At 44.6% G+C, this 17,692-nt stretch overlaps 1 protein-coding gene across 18 annotated transcripts in view; it reads left to right on the top strand.

The window, feature by feature from the left end:
• The window catches only part of arhgef10l (Rho guanine nucleotide exchange factor 10 like), a 90,997-nt gene that overhangs the window by 30,587 nt on the left and 42,718 nt on the right, over positions 1–17,692 (top strand).

Genomic DNA, 17,692 nt, shown 5'->3' with positions numbered 1-17,692 from the left:
AACCCAATAGGGCTGTTCTGCCCCAATAAGGGGTAATTATATCTTAGTTGGGATCAAGTACAGGTACTGTTTTATTATTACAGAGAAAAGGGAATCATTTAACCATGAAATAAACCCAATAGGGCTGTTCTGCCCCAATAAGGGGTAATTATATCTTAGTTGGGATCAAGTACAGGTACTGTTTTATTATTACAGAGAAAAGGGAATCATTTAACCATGAAATAAACCCAATAGGGCTGTTCTGCCCCCAATAAGGGGTAATTATATCTTAGTTGGGATCAAGTACAGGTACTGTTTTATTATTACAGAGAAAAGGGAATCATTTAACCATTAAATAAACCCAATAGGGCTGTTCTGCCCCCAATAAGGGGTAATTATATCTTAGTTGGGATCAAGTACAGGTACTGTTTTATTATTACAGAGCAAAACAATTTTTCAGTGTGAATGAAATGTATAACCCACTCCAGATACCTTGTGCTTCGGTTTAAACAAAAAAATACTTAACTCTGGAGCGCCCTCCTCTGTCCAGACTTCCCAGATGAGGTCTTATGGGGTAAAATAAAATAAATAAAAAAAAAAAATAGCGTAATACAGTAATGAGATATTAATAATCACCCCTCTAAACGTGTTTATATCTAAAACAAATCTAGTGAACACCGCTACTAAATTTACTTCACTTTTCTGTGAAAACACATAAATACAACCCACCGCAAAATGTTTAAAGTTCGTGTCTATTTAAATAAGTGAATTTCCGTATTTCACACTCTTCTGTGACTTCCTTTTATCCTTAGCCAATTGTGCAGATACTTACAGACCAACACTGTGGGCTTGGAGCTTGTAACAAATACCCTCGTGGTTGAACTATAACTCCCAGCTTCTCTTTTCCCACTTTCTCCTGCTGCTGGACAAATATACAACGGACATGTGTAAAATCCTAAAACTTTATTCTAAAACATATTAAAAGTTTAAACTCACAAACGCCATAAAAATTGCGCCCATCGGGAGTCCTTTTGTAAACAGCGTCGGATCCTTGCTTGCTTATCAGTCTCTTTATGCGATCTGCAGTACTCGCTTCCATCCTGGCTTGCAAATCTCTCCGTTCGCGTTCTCCCTTTGGCGTCTCTCTCCACCGCTGACGCGTTTCGCCGACTGGCTTCCTCTGAGCAATGATGTCACGTCCCTTGGTCCGTGTATTTAAGGGGTCCCACAGTTAACGTTTTTAAAAACTTTATTAGTCCAAATGTCTCTTGATTGCACCCTCCAGCTGAATCCCATTTAGTATTGGGTAGTAATGCTACAAACCATGATTGAATAACATAGGTTGTATAAAAGAGGAAAAAATATATAAATAAATAAATTGTAAAACCATTATAAAAAAGCTCTAAGATTGTCATCTATATTGAGGCCAAAAGGGGTTAGGGTTTCAATTTATAAATCCACCAACTCTCTCTACGTAATGTGGTTCTTACTATGTCTCCTCCTCTCCAGTCCAAATTAACCTTTTCTATGCCAGAACATTTTAATCCACTAGGGTTGCTATTGTGAACTAACTTGAAGTGCTTGGAGACACTACGGGGCACATTTACTTACTCACGAATGGGCCGAATGCGTCCGATTGCGGTTTTTTCGTAATGATCGGTATTTGGCGATTTTTCGGAAAATTATCTAGTGACAGATGAGAAGTTCGAAATAGAAACATTAATAAAATGCACAACAAATAATGTGATCTATACACTGGAATGCCCATGTGGCTTGCAGTATGTAGGCAAAACTAATCGTACTATAAGGGAAAGATTGGGAGAACATGTGAACAACATTAAAAAAGGCTTGGAGACACTACGGGGCACATTTACTTACTCACGAACGGGCCGAATGCGTCCGATTGCGTTTTTTTCGTAATGATCGGTATTTGGCGATTTTTTTGGAAAATTATCGCGACTTTTCCGTTGCCATCCGAATGTTGCGCAAAATCTGGCGATTTTTTCGTAGCGTTAAAACTTGCGCGAAAAGTCGCGCCTTTTTCGTTGCCATTCCGAAAGTTGAGCAAAATGTTGCGTTTTTTTCGTAGCGTTCGGATTCATTCAGGCTTCAGTATGGTGACTTTTCTTGGGCCAGGTTGGAGCTGCAGAGTGCCATTGAGCCCTATGGAAGACTTTTCTTGGGCCAGGTTGGAGCTGCAGAGTGCCATTGAGCCCTATGGGAGACTTTCCTTGGGCCGGGTTGGAGCTGCAGAGTGCCATTGAGCCCTATGGGAGACTTTCCTTGGGCCGGGTTGGAGCTGCAGAGTGCCATTGAGCCCTATGGGAGACTTTCCTTGGGCTGGGTTGGAGCTGCAGAGTGCCATTGAGCCCTATGGGAGACTTTCCTTGGGCCGGGTTGGAGCTGCAGAGTGCCATTGAGCCCTATGGGAGACTTTTCTTGGGCCAGGTTGGAGCTGCAGAGTGCCATTGAGCCCTATGGGAGACTTTCCTTGGGCCAGGTTGGAGCTGCAGAGTGCCATTGAGCCCTATGGAAGACTTTCCTTGGGCCAGGTTACATAGTTACATAGTTACATAGTTACATAGGGTTGAAAAAAGACCTGTGTCCATCAAGTTCAACCCATCCAAGTAAACCCAGCACACCTAACCCACACCTACCAATCTATACTCACATACATAAACTATAAATACAACCACTAGTACTAACTGTAGATATTAGTATCACAATAGCCTTGGATATTCTGATTGATCAAGAACTCATCCAGGCCCCTCTTAAAGGCATTAACAGAATCTGCCATTACCACATCACTAGGAAGGGCATTCCATAACCTCACTGCCCTCACCGTGAAAAACCACCTACGCTGCTTCATAGGTTGGAGCTGCAGAGTGCCATTGAGCCCTATGGGAGACTTTCCTTGGGCCGGGTTGGAGCTGCAGAGTGCCATTGAGCCCTATGGGAGACTTTCCTTGGGCCGGGTTGGAGCTGCAGAGTGCCATTGAGCCTATGGGAGACTTTCCTTGGGCCGGGTTGGAGCTGCAGAGTGCCATTGAGCCCTATGGAGACTTCCTTGGGCCGGGTTGGAGCTGCAGAGTGCCATTGAGCCCTATGGGAGACTTTCCTTGGGCCGGGTTGGAGCTGCAGAGTGCCATTGAGCCCTATGGGAGACTTTCCTTGGCCGGGTTGGGAGCTGCAGAGTGCCATTGAGCCCTATGGGAGACTTTCCTTGGGCCGGGGTTGGAGCTGCAGAGTGCCATTGAGCCCTATGGGAGACTTTCCTTGGGCCGGGTTGGAGCTGCAGAGTGCCATTGAGCCCTATGGGAGACTTTCCTTGGGCCGGGTTGGAGCTGCAGAGTGCCATTGAGCCCTAATGGGAGACTTTCCTTGGGCCGGGTTGGAGCTGCAGAGTGCCATTGAGCCCTATGGGAGACTTTCCTTGGGCCGGGTTGGAGCTGCAGAGTGCCATTGAGCCCTATGGGAGACGCGAAGATACGAGCGAATCGTAATGGCTACGAAAAACTCGCGTTTTTTTGCGCAAGTCGTATTGGTAACGAAAAAGTCGCGACAATTTCCGAAAAGTCGTAAAGGCGACAAAAAAATTGCAAAAAATACGAAAAAGTCGCAAAATGTTCGTTTTCTAATCGGAATTTTTCCAATTCGGATTCGTGGGTTAGTAAATGGGCCCCATAGTGTCTCCAAGCACTTCAAGTTAGTTCACAATAGCAACCCTAGTGGATTAAAATGTTCTGGCATAGAAAAGGTTAATTTGGACTGGAGAGGAGGAGACATAGTAAGAACCACATTACGTAGAGAGAGTTGGTGGATTTATAAATTGAAACCCTAACCCCTTTTGGCCTCAATATAGATTACAATCTTAGAGCTTTTTTATAATGGGTTTACAATTTATTTATTTATATATTTTTTCCTCTTTTATACAACCTATGTTATTCAATCATGGTTTGTAGCATTACTACCCAATACTAAATGGGATTCAGCTGGAGGGTGCAATCAAGAGACATTTGGACTAATAAAGTTTTTAAAAACGTTAACTGTGGGACCCCTTAAATACACGGACCAAGGGACGTGACATCATCGCTCAGAGGAAGCCAATCGGCGAAACGCGTCAGCGGTGGAGAGAGACGCCAAAGGGAGAACGCGAACGGAGAGATTTGCAAGCCAGGATGGAAGCGAGTACTGCAGATCGCATAAAGAGACTGATAAGCAAGCAAGGATCCGACGCTGTTTACAAAAGGACTCCCGATGGGCGCAATTTTTATGGCGTTTGTGAGTTTAAACTTTTAATATGTTTTAGAATAAAGTTTTAGGATTTTACACATGTCCGTTGTATATTTGTCCAGCAGCAGGAGAAAGTGGGAAAAGAGAAGCTGGGAGTTATAGTTCAACCACGAGGGTATTTGTTACAAGCTCCAAGCCCACAGTGTTGGTCTGTAAGTATCTGCACAATTGGCTAAGGATAAAAGGAAGTCACAGAAGAGTGTGAAATACGGAAATTCACTTATTTAAATAGACACGAACTTTAAACATTTTGCGGTGGGTTGTATTTATGTGTTTTCACAGAAAAGTGAAGTAAATTTAGTAGCGGTGTTCACTAGATTTGTTTTAGATATAAACACGTTTAGAGGGGTGATTATCAATATCATATTACTGTATTACGCTATTTTTTTTTTTTTTTTTTTTTTTAATTAATTTATTTTATTTTACCCCATAAGACCTCATCTGGGAAGTCTGGACAGAGGAGGGCGCTCCAGAGTTAAGTATTTTTTAAGTATTTTTTTATTATTGCAGAGAAAAGGGAATCATTTAACCATGAAATAAACCCAATAGGGCTGTTCTGCCCCAATAAGGGGTAATTATATCTTAGTTGGGATCAAGTACAGGTACTGTTTTATTATTACAGAGAAAAGGGAATCATTTAACCATTAAATAAACCCAATAGGGCTGTTCTGCCCCAATAAGGGGTAATTATATCTTAGTTGGGATCAAGTACAGGTACTGTTTTATTATTACAGAGAAAAGGGAATCATTTAACCATTAAATAAACCCAATAGGATTGTTCTGCCCCCAATAAGGGGTAATTATATCTTAGTTGGGATCAAGTACAGGTACTGTTTTATTATTACAGAGAAAAGGGAATCATTTAACCATTAAATAAACCCAATAGGGCTGTTCTGCCCCAATAAGGGGTAATTATATCTTAGTTGGGATCAAGTACAGGTACTGTTTTATTATTACAGAGAAAAGGGAATCATTTAACCATGAAATAAACCCAATAGGGCTGTTCTGCCCCCAATAAGGGGTAATTATATCTTAGTTGGGATCAAGTACAGGTACTGTTTTATTATTACAGAGAAAAGGGAATCATTTAACCATTAAATAAACCCAATAGGGCTGTTCTGCCCCAATAAGGGGTAATTATATCTTAGTTGGGATCAAGTACAGGTACTGTTTTATTACTACAGAGAAAAAGGATATTGGTTTTTAAATTCTGAATTATTAGATTAAAATGAAGTCTATGACGGGCTTTCTGTAATTTAGAGCTTTCTGGATAATGGGTTTTCGAATACGGGATCCCATACCTGCACTGTGTGTATAAGTAGTTCATATACTGTAAGTTAACTGCAATCCAAAAAATGTATATAATTGAACATACAAATACTTTATGTACACTGAATCTGCCAATACATATACTGTGTATATACTGTAACTGCCCATACATATACTGTATATATACTGTAACTGCCCATACATATACTGTATATATACTGTAACTGCCCATACATATACTGTATATATACTGTAACTGCCCATACATATACTGTATATACTGTTACTGCCCATACATATACTGTATATATACTGTAACTGGCCATACATATACTGTATATATACTGTAACTGCCCATACATATACTGTATGTATACTGTAACTGCCCATACATATACTGTATATACTGTTACTGCCCATACATATACTGTATATATACTGTAACTGGCCATACATATACTGTATATATACTGTAACTGCCCATACATATACTGTATGTATACTGTAACTGCCCATACATATACTGTATGTATACTGTAACTGCCCATATATATACTGTATATATACTGTAACTGCCCATACATATACTGTATGTATATCTTTATTTATAAAGCGCTACTTATGTACGCAGCACTGTACAGTACAGGGGGTTAAAGATAATGGATAAATACAAAGTACAACAATAAATACAAATAAATACAAGGTGCAGTTGCAATAAGAGTCAGAAACACAAGATGAAGGAGGTCCCTGCCCCGTAGAGCTTACAATCTATATGGGAGGGGTAACTAACAGACACAAATGGGCAAATATAAGTGCTGTAGGTCACAGTGGGTGACATTACAATATAAGTGCCAGTTCCCAGATCAGGGGCTGGGCGAGTGCTCCAAGAGGTAGTCTTTAAGTTTAGTTTTAAAAAGACTGAGGGAGGATTCTCTCCGGAGGAAATCAGGGAGGGCATTCCCAATGTAAGGGGCAGCCAGGCAGAAGGGTTTAAGGCGGGAAACATCAGTAGTAGTGGGGGGCGCAACCAAACGGTTGCTCTGCGAGGAACGAAGGAGTCGGCCAGGAACGTACGGAGACACAAGGGAAGAGATGTAGTGAGGAGCAGAGGAGTCGGCCAGGAATGTACGGAGACACAAGGGAAGAGATGTAGTGAGGAGCAGAGGAGTCGGCCAGGAACGTACGGAGACACAAGGGAAGAGATGTAGTGAGGAGCAGAGGAGTTGGCCAGGAACGTACGGAGACACAAGGGAAGAGATGTAGTGAGGAGCAGAGGAGTCGGCCAGGAACGTACGGAGACACAAGGGAAGAGATGTAGTGAGGAGCAGAGGAGTCGGCCAGGAACGTACAGAGACACAAGGGAAGGGATGGAGTGAGGAGCCACAAGGGAAGAGACACAAGGGAAGGGATGTAGGGAGGAGCAGAGGAGTCGGCCAGGAACGTACAGAGACACAAGGGAAGAGATGGAGTGAGGGGCAGAGGAGTCGGCCAGGAACGTACGGAGACACAAGGGAAGAGATGGAGTGAGGGGCAGAGGAGTCGGCCAGGAACGTACGGAGACACAAGGGAAGAGATGGAGTGAGGAGCAGAGGAGTCGGCCAGGAACGTACGGAGACACAAGGGAAGGGATGGAGTGAGGAGCCACAAGGGAAGAGACACAAGGGAAGGGATGTAGGGAGGAGCAGAGGAGTCGGCCAGGAACGTACAGAGACACAAGGGAAGAGATGGAGTGAGGAGCAGAGGAGTCGGCCAGGAACGTACAGAGACACAAGGGAAGAGATGGAGTGAGGAGCAGAGGAGTCGGCCAGGAACGTACAGAGACACAAGGGAAGAGATGGAGTGAGGAGCAGAGGAGTCGGCCAGGAACGTACAGAGACACAAGGGAAGAGATGGAGTGAGGAGCAGAGGGGTCGGCCAGGAACGTACGGAGACACAAGGGAAGGGATGGAGTGAGGAGCAGAGGAGTCGGCCAGGAACGTACGGAGACACAAGGGAAGGGATGTAGTGAGGAGCAGAGGAGTCGGCCAGGAACGTACAGAGACACAAGGGAAGAGATGGAGTGAGGAGCAGAGGAGTCGGCCAGGAACGTACGGAGACACAAGGGAAGAGATGGAGTGAGGAGCAGAGGAGTCGGCCAGGAACGTACAGAGACACAAGGGAAGAGATGGAGTGAGGAGCAGAGGAATGGAGGGCTTTGAAGGTTAAGAGAAGGAGTTTGTAAACTATTCTTTGTTTAATAGGAAGCCACGATAAGGCCTTTAGCAGGGGAAGGGCCTGAACTCTCCTGGGTGAGAGGAGGAGAATTCTGGCAGCAGTGTTTAATATAGACTGTAGGGGGGAAAGATGGGAGTTAGGGAGGCCGGTTAGCAGCAGGTTACAGTAGTCAAGTCGGGATAGGATGAGAGCATGCATGAGCAGCCTAGCTGTTACAGTAGCAAGAAAGGGACGGATTTTGGCAATATTGCGTAAGAAAAAGTGACCGGTTTTGACAGTGGAGTTAGTATGGTCAGAGAAGGAGAGACTGGAGTCAAAGATCACCCCCAAACAACGCATGGAATTGACAGGGTTGATGAGGGTGCCTTCAATAGAGATAGAAAAGGGGGGGGTAGGACCAGGTTTAGGCGGAAAGATCATTAGTTCAGTTTTGTTAGGTTCAGTTTGAGGTGGCGTTGGTTCATCCAATTGGAGATAGCCAGGGGGCAGTTAGAGATAGCCAGGAGGCAGTTAGAGATTTGAGTCTCAGTTTCAACTGTTAACGAAGGGGTCGAAAAGTAAATTTGGGTATCATCAGCATACAGGTGATATTTAAAGCCAAATGAACGGATAAGATCCCCCAAAGACAGCGTGTAAAGGGAGAACAACAACGGCCCAAGTACAGAGCCTTGGGGTACCCCCACATTAAGTACAGAGCCTTGGGGTACCCCCACATTAAGTACAGAGCCTTGGGGTACCCCCACATTAAGTACAGAGCCTTGGGGTACCCCCACATTAAGTACAGAGCCTTGGGGTACCCCCACATTAAGTACAGAGCCTTGGGGTACCCCCACATTAAGTACAGAGCCTTGGGGTACCCCCACATTAAGTACAGAGCCTTGGGGTACCCCCACATTAAGAGGAACTGGAGATGAGGTTTTGTTAGCGTAGGAGACAGTGAGGGAACGGTTAGAACGGTAGGAAGAGACCCAGGATGCAGCCTGACTGCGGAGACCAATCGAATGCAGAATTTGCATCAGGAGGGAGTGGCCAACCGTATCAAACGCAGCCGATAGGTCTAGGAGGATTAGTACAGAAAAGTGACCACTGGCTTTGGCACCTGAAGATCGTTCGTAACTCTGCACAGGGCTGTCTCAGTAGAGTGCGCAGGCCGAAAGCCAGATTGCAGCGGGTCCAGTAAATTATGTGCATTAAGGAAGTTAGTGATACGGGAGAAGACAATGCGCTCTAAGATTTTGGAGGCAAGCGGTAAAAGCGAGACAGGACGGTAGTTAGAGAGACAGGACGGGTCCAGCGTGGCCTTTTTAAGGATGGGCTTGGCACAGGCCTGTTTGAAAGAAGAGAGGAAACTTCCAGAAGACAGAGAAGAGTTGAAGATATGAGTAAGAGCCGGAGTGTAAGCTCAGCAGCACAGTGTTTGAGCAGAGAAGAAGGCATGGGGTCTAGAGAGCAAGTGGTGAGCGGGAGACTTCAGAGCCAGTTACGGGACCAAATGAGCTAAGACATACAGAGGGGGGCGAGGAAGGAGGAGCTGGTTAGTATTATTAGAGGGGGGAATTTGATTGCGGATGGACTCCACTATATATATACTGTAACTGCCCATACATATACTGTATATACTGTAACTGCCCATACATATACTGTATATACTGTAACTGCCCATACATATACTGTATATATACTGTAACTGCCCATACATATACTGTATATATACTGTAACTGCCCATACATATACTGTATATACTGTAACTGCCCATACATATACTGTATATACTGTAACTGCCCATACATATACTGTATATACTGTAACTGCCCATACATATACTGTATATACTGTAAACTGCCCATACATATTGTAACTGCCCATAATATACTGTATGTATACTGTAACTGCCCCATACATATACTGTATGTATACTGTAACTGCCCATACATATACTGTATGTATACTGTAACTGCCCATACATATACTGTATGTATACTGTAATATACTGTATGTATACTGTAACTGCCCGTACGTATACTGTATGTATACTGTAACTGCCCGTACGTATACTGTATATATACTGTAACTGCCCATACATATACTGTATATATACTGTAACTGCCCATACATATACTGTATATATACTGTAACTGCCCATACATATACTGTAACTGCCCATACATATACTGTATATATACTGTAACTGCCTGTACATATACTGTATATATACTGTAACTGCCCATACATATACTGTAACTGCCCATACATATACTGTATATATACTGTAAACTGCCCCGTACGTATACTGTATGTATACTGTAACTGCCCATACATATACTGTATGTATACTGTAACTGCCCATACGTATACTGTATATATACTGTAACTGCCCATACGTATACTGTATGTATACTGTAACTGCCCATACGTATACTGTATATATACTGTAACTGCCCATACGTATACTGTATATATACTGTAACTGCCCATACGGATACTGTAACTGCCCATACATATACCGTATATATACTGTAACTGCCCATACATATACTGTAACTGCCCATACGGATACTGTAACTGCCCATACATATACTGTATATATACTGTAACTGCCCATACATATACTGTATATATACTGTAACTGCCCATACATATACTGTATATATACTGTAACTGCCCATACATATACTGTATGTATACTGTAACTGCCCATACATATACTGTATATATACTGTAACTGCCCATACATATACTGTATATATACTGTAACTGCCCATACATATACTGTATATATACTGTAACTGCCCATACATATACTGTATATACTGTAACTGCCCATACATATACTGTATATATACTGTAACTGCCCATACATATACTGTATATATACTGTAACTGCCCATACATATACTGTGTATATATACTGTAACTGCCCATACATATACTGTATATATACTGTAACTGCCCATACATATACTGTATATATACTGTAACTGCCTATACATATACTGTATATATACTGTAACTGCCCATACATATACTGTGTATATATACTGTAACTGCCCATACATATACTGTATATATACTGTAACTGCCCATACATATACTGTATATATACTGTAACTGCCCATACATATACTGTAAATATACTGTAACTGCCCATACATATACTGTATATATACTGTAACTGCCCATACATATACTGTATATATACTGTAACTGCCCATACATATACTGTATATATACTGTAACTGCCCATACATATACTGTGTATATACCGTAACTGCCCATACATATACTGTATATATACTGTAACTGCCCATACATATACTGTATATATACTGTAACTGCCCATACATATACTGTATATATACTGTAACTGCCCATACATATACTGTATATATACTGTAACTGCCCATACATATACTGTACTGTAACGGGACCACTTTGAGGGGGTAGAAATTGGGCTGTTATTGGGCTAATCTTGGTTGGTATCAGACCCAGCGTATAACTGAGCTCACTAGGTGGCGCTCTTGGCCCGCGCCTAATGTCTATACGTTGGTTCCTTCTGTGCTGTTCCCTTTAGTAAATATAACTGGGAAACACAGAAGGACAAGTATGGTAATGTGTAGCCTGTGTGGGAGCTGCCATGATTGTTCTCTTACCTTAAAGGGGAACTAAACCCTGCGGCACAGCGCGGCTCAACCAAACGTTACTCGGCTGTTGCCGGACTACAAATCCCAGAATAATGTAACATATAATGAAGGGTGAGGCATGCTGGGAGCTGTAGTCCAGCAACATCAGGGCTGTATTCTTAAAGCAATATTGCCCAATAAAACTGCATTAAAATGCAAGAAACCCCCCAATGAGTAAATCCGTTTGGTTGAGCCGCGCTGTGCAGCAGGGTTTAGTTCCCCTTTAAATGGCTGTAAGTATTGATGTAGGCGGTACATTTAAAGACACGGGACCTGCAGGAATTTAAGACCCTGTTTCATCCCGTTCCTGAGGGGCCGTCACAGTCTGTGCTGTTTTTGTATTGAACATTCTGTGAGTGGATTTTCACTCCGTTGCTTCAGAGCTACAGAATCCCTATTCCCCCCCCCCAGTGGGCACCAATGATTTCCCAGGATCAGTGCAGCGGTTCCCCCCATCCCTCTCTCTGGCACCAACCAAACTGTACAAATATTATTCCCAGGCAGTTTTCCCTCCCGGAATGGAATATGAAATTCCTCCGATCCTGCGCCCCCCCCCAGGGGCAGAGATTGCTTCCAGATTGTGCAGCGAGGGGCTCATTTGTACGGGGCATTTACTCCTTCCCTTATACTCACACGTTACTCCCAGGGGCCGGGGAGTAGTCACACAGCGTTATAGGGATGGGGTTACAGTACAAATGCCCCATATTTAGCCGGCAAAACCGGTTGGGAGAAAAATGAAAAAAGCCGACTTTGCAAAGAGTCAGTTTCCCACAATGCATTGGGCTTGTTTCAAGAGTCAGAGCCAGCAGTGCAGGGAATAAAGATACTGCCCCCAGTACTATTTTATATTATACCATTAATGTATATTGGGGGGTTGCTTAGAATTCTATATATCAAGTTAACCTTTATACTGTTATAGAATAGCCAATTATAAGCAACTTTACAGTTGGTCTTTATTATTTATATACGTTTTATTTATTATAAGTTTTTGCATTATTTGTCTTTTTCTTCACTTTCCAGTTTTCAAATGGGGGTCACTGACCCCGGCAGCCAAACCCTATTGCTCTGTGAGGCTCCAGTTTTATTGTTATTGTTACTATTTATTCCTTATCTTTCTATTCAGCCCCTCCCCTATTCATATACCCGCCTCTCATCCAAACCACTCCCTTGTTGCTAAGGTAATTTGAGCCCTAGCAACAGGATAACTGACCCCGGCAGCCAAACCCTATTGCTCTGTGAGGCTCCAGTTTTATTGTTATTGTTAATTTTTTTTATAACTTATTCCTATTCAAACCAACCCCTGGTTGCTAAGTTAATTTAAACCCTAGCAACCAGATAGCTGCTGAAACTCCAAACTGCAGAGCTACTGAACAAAAAGTGAAATAACTAAAAAAAAAAACTACAAATAATAAAAAAATGAAGACCAACTGCAAGTTGTCTCAGAATATTACTCTCTACATCATAAAGTGGGTTGTTCACCTTTAAATTAACTTTTAGCATGATGCATAGTGATATTCTGAGACAATTTGCAGTTGGTCTTCATTGATTTTATTATATGTAGTGTTTTTAGTTATTTTACTTTTTGTTCAGCAGCTCTGCAGTCTGGAGTTTTAGCAGCTCTCTGGTTGCTAGGGTCCAATTGAACCTAGCAACTAAGCTGTGGTTTGAAAAAGAGACACAGGAATATGAATAGGGGAGGGGCTAAATAGAAAGATAAGGAATAAAAAGTAACAATAACAATAAAACTGGAGCCTCACAGAGCAATAGGGTTTGGCTGCTGGGGTCAGTGACCCCCATTTGAAAGCTGGAAAGAGTTCGTGGGTCCAAATTACCTTAGCAACCAGGGAGTGGTTTGAATGAGAGACTGGTATATGAATAGGGGAGGGGCTGAATAGAAAGATAAGGAATAAAAAGTAAGAATAACAATAAAACTGGAGCCTCACAGAGCAATAGGGTTTGGCTGCCGGGGTCAGTGACCCCCATTTGAAAGCTGCAAAGAGAACAAAAAGGCAAATAATTCTAAAACCATAATAAAATAATAAAGACCAGCTAATAAGTTGCTAAGAATTAACCATTTTATAACATACAAAACACTTAATTTAAAGGGCAACCACCCCCAACAATCTCTGCTTTGCATTGTGGGACCCCGAGTGTAATTCCCTGCCATAAAGCAAGATGGCCACAAAAAGTGCCAATGAATTTTTAGGGTTACTCCCCGCAACATCAAAGCCACTTTGCTGCCCAATCAGGTACGGAGTGCAACTAGTAGTGTCTGCATTTCCACATTCCATTCAACTGAACTGAAACAACATGTTTCTAGGCAACAGGGGCAGTAATGGGTTAATGGGGAGGCTTGTTATGTAAGCTCCTATGTTGCAGATCTGGTTCAGTCCATTCTAATAAAGGGCCGGGCCCTGTGTCTGCGGTTTTGTTCCTTTGTTCAGGTATCAGTGTGTCCCCTGCAGAATCACTGGGGCTTGATGTCTCCTGTGTATTCATTCCATGGGCAGGAACAGAACCGCCCTAGAACCGAGCCCTAAAGGGCATGTAAACCCAAAGCTGCAGTACACATTCATTTAAAGGGGAACTAAACCCTGCCGCACAGCCAAACGTTACTCAGCTGTTGCCGGACTACAAATCCCAGAATAATGTAACATATAATGAAGGGTGAGGCATGCTGGGAGCTGTAGTCCAGCAACATCAGGGCTGTATTCTTAAAGCAATATTGCCCAATAAAACTTTCCCCCAAATCCCCCAATGAGAATCCCAGCTGATGTGAGTAAATCCGGCTCCCTGTTCTCTGTTCCTGCAATTGGAGTTGGGAGCAATAAGCACAGTTTCCCAGCACTGAACAAGTCTGTCCCTTTATCCCCATGTCTGATTCCTGTGCCATATAATGAGGGGAAAATGCCATCATTATCTCTATATGTAAGGTACCAGCAAGGGGCCTGACACAGGGAATCAGCATTCTCATTGGTCACTTCTCTTGCACTTACAGTCACATTGTTGCTCAGTAGAATTCTCATTGGTCTATTTCCTTGCATCTAGAATTACGACTATAGCAACACTAGGGGGCGCAGTGGGGCAGCGTTATGGTTGGGTTTACTTCCCCTTTAATATCATTTTTGCTGGAATACTGACTGCAAAGCAATGAAAAGTGAGTGTTCCAGCCCCCCTGACTGTATTTCTATTCTATAGAGGTGCCCCCTGATATTTCACATGATCTATTAACCCTTTAGTGCCCCCGCCCAGGCATGGATACCCTGTGCAGCCTCCCTGTGAGTCCCAGGCTGCAGTGTTGTGTCTGTGAGTCAGGCTGGGGAGGAGGAGGAGGAGGAGGGTGGGAATTTCATGAGAACGAGGCACAGCCGGTCTGAATGCTACAGACGCTTTGGGATATTCACTTCCTGCTGCTGCTGAATTCCAATAGGATCCCTGGGACACAAGTGACCTTTTGCTGGGCCCGGCGTGGGAAGAGTTAACCAGAGAGGTACAGTACAAGGCCGGCTGGGGTTGCTGGGAAGTGCAAGCTCTGTGGCAGCTCTGGGTGGGATAAGGGTTTCCTTATGATACAGCTTTTCAATGGTTTCATTGTTACTTGTTTTCTAAAGTTCCCTCCCGATGGGAATGATCCTGATGGCTCAGTAGGGAATAATGGTCTGACCCGCCGCGCCGGAGCTGGACCCACGGTCACTTAGTAACCGGGCTGGATTTGGGGCAGGACACAGAGGGCAATTGTATCACAGGGTATTTTGTAATGTGTATATCAGGAATTGTCAGCCTGCAGCCCCCTAAATACTTATGTGCAACTCCCAGCATCCCATGGACTGGAGTCTGCAGAGCCCCCTAAATACTTATGTGCAACGCCCAGTATCCCATGGACTGGAGGCTGCAGAGCCCCCTAAATACTTATGTGCAACTCCCAGTATCCCACGGACTGGAGGCTGCAGAGCCCCCTAAATACTTATGTGCAACTCCCAGTATCCCATGGACTGGAGGCTGCAGAGCCCCCTAGATACTTATGTGCAACTCCCAGTATCCCATGGACTGGAGGCTGCAGAGCCCCCTAGATACTTATGTGCAACTCCCAGTATCCCATGGACTGGAGGCTGCAGAGCCCCCTAGATACTTATGTGCAACTCCCAGTATCCCACGGACTGGAGGCTGCAGAGCCCCCTAGATACTTATGTGCAACTCCCAGTATCCCACGGACTGGAGGCTGCAGAGCCCCCTAAATACTTATGTGCAACTCCCAGTATCCCACGGACTGGAGGCTGCAGAGCCCCCTAGATACTTATGTGCAACTCCCACCATCCCATGGACTGGAGGCTGCAGAGCCCCCTAGATACTTATGTGCAACTCCCAGCATCCCACGGACTGGAGGCTGCAGAGCCCCCTAGATACTTATGTGCAACTCCCAGTATCCCATGGACTGGAGGCTGCAGAGCCCCCTAGATACTTATGTGTAACTCCCAGTATCCCATGGACTGGAGGCTGCAGAGCCCCCTAGATACTTATGTGCAACTCCCAGTATCCCATGGACTGGAGGCTGCAGAGCCCCCTAGATACTTATGTGCAACTCCCAGTATCCCACGGACTGGAGGCTGCAGAGCCCCCTAGATACTTATGTGCAACTCCCAGTATCCCACGGACTGGAGGCTGCAGAGCCCCCTAAATACTTATGTGCAACTCCCAGTATCCCACGGACTGGAGGCTGCAGAGCCCCCTAGATACTTATGTGCAACTCTCACCATCCCACGGACTGGAGGCTGCAGAGCCCCCTAGATACTTATGTGCAACTCCCAGTATCCCATGGACTGGAGGCTGCAGAGCCCCCTAGATACTTATGTGTAACTCCCAGTATCCCATGGACTGGAGGCTGCAGAGCCCCCTAGATACTTATGTGCAACTCCCAGTATCCCACGGACTGGAGGCTGCAGAGCCCCCTAGATACTTATGTGCAACTCCCACCATCCCATGGACTGGAGGCTGCAGAGCCCCCTAGATACTTATGTGCAACTCCCAGTATCCCATGGACTGGAGGCTGCAGAGCCCCCTAGATACTTATGTGCAACTCCCAGTATCCCACGGACTGGAGGCTGCAGAGCCCCCTAGATACTTATGTGCAACTCCCAGTATCCCATGGACTGGAGGCTGCAGAGCCCCCTAGATACTTATGTGTAACTCCCAGTATCCCATGGACTGGAGGCTGCAGAGCCCCTAGATACTTATGTGCAACTCCCAGTATCCCATGGACTGGAGGCTGCAGAGCCCCCTAGATACTTATGTGCAACTCCCAGTATCCCATGGACTGGAGGCTGCAGAGCCCCCTAGATACTTATGTGCAACTCCCAGTATCCCACGGACTGGAGGCTGCAGAGCCCCCTAGATACTTATGTGCAACTCCCAGTATCCCACGGACTGGAGGCTGCAGAGCCCCCTAAATACTTATGTGCAACTCCCAGTATCCCACGGACTGGAGGCTGCAGAGCCCCCTAGATACTTATGTGCAACTCCCACCATCCCATGGACTGGAGGCTGCAGAGCCCCCTAGATACTTATGTGCAACTCCCAGCATCCCACGGACTGGAGGCTGCAGAGCCCCCTAGATACTTATGTGCAACTCCCAGTATCCCATGGACTGGAGGCTGCAGAGCCCCCTAGATACTTATGTGTAACTCCCAGTATCCCATGGACTGGAGGCTGCAGAGCCCCCTAGATACTTATGTGCAACTCCCAGTATCCCACGGACTGGAGGCTGCAGAGCCCCCTAGATACTTATGTGCAACTCCCACCATCCCATGGACTGGAGGCTGCAGAGCCCCATAGATATTTACGTGCAGATGGACATATACTAGGGCAGGATTTGCATTGCCTTCCTGTTTTCCTACAAGAGATTCACCTGAAGAGCTTACATTCTATTGCCAAGCTTCTCCTGCACCAAACTGTATCTGGGTGAGTCAGTGTCAGTGCTGTTTGGCTGGGGAACAATGAATGCAATATAATTAATATGTATTACAAATGTGCCCTATTGCAGTCATAATCCATAACCAATCAGCACTTACCATAGTGATACAGGTGTCGGCATTGGTGCCTTGCAGTGCAGAGATCCATTGGCTCATTTGGCTGGGATCTTTGGCTAGAGTTCAGTTGGCGGCTTTTATTGGCCGGTGTATGGGCAGACACTGCTAGGGAGTTTAGGGTATGGAAAGGGAAATTCTGACTGGTTGCTATGAGCAAAAATTCTACCAGATCT

This window comes from Xenopus tropicalis, chromosome 7 (assembly GCF_000004195.4).
Source record: "Xenopus tropicalis strain Nigerian chromosome 7, UCB_Xtro_10.0, whole genome shotgun sequence".
NCBI lineage: Eukaryota > Metazoa > Chordata > Amphibia > Anura > Pipidae > Xenopus > Xenopus tropicalis.
The sequence above is the reverse complement of the archived record's forward strand: the minus strand, read 5'-3'. Positions and strand labels throughout refer to the sequence as shown.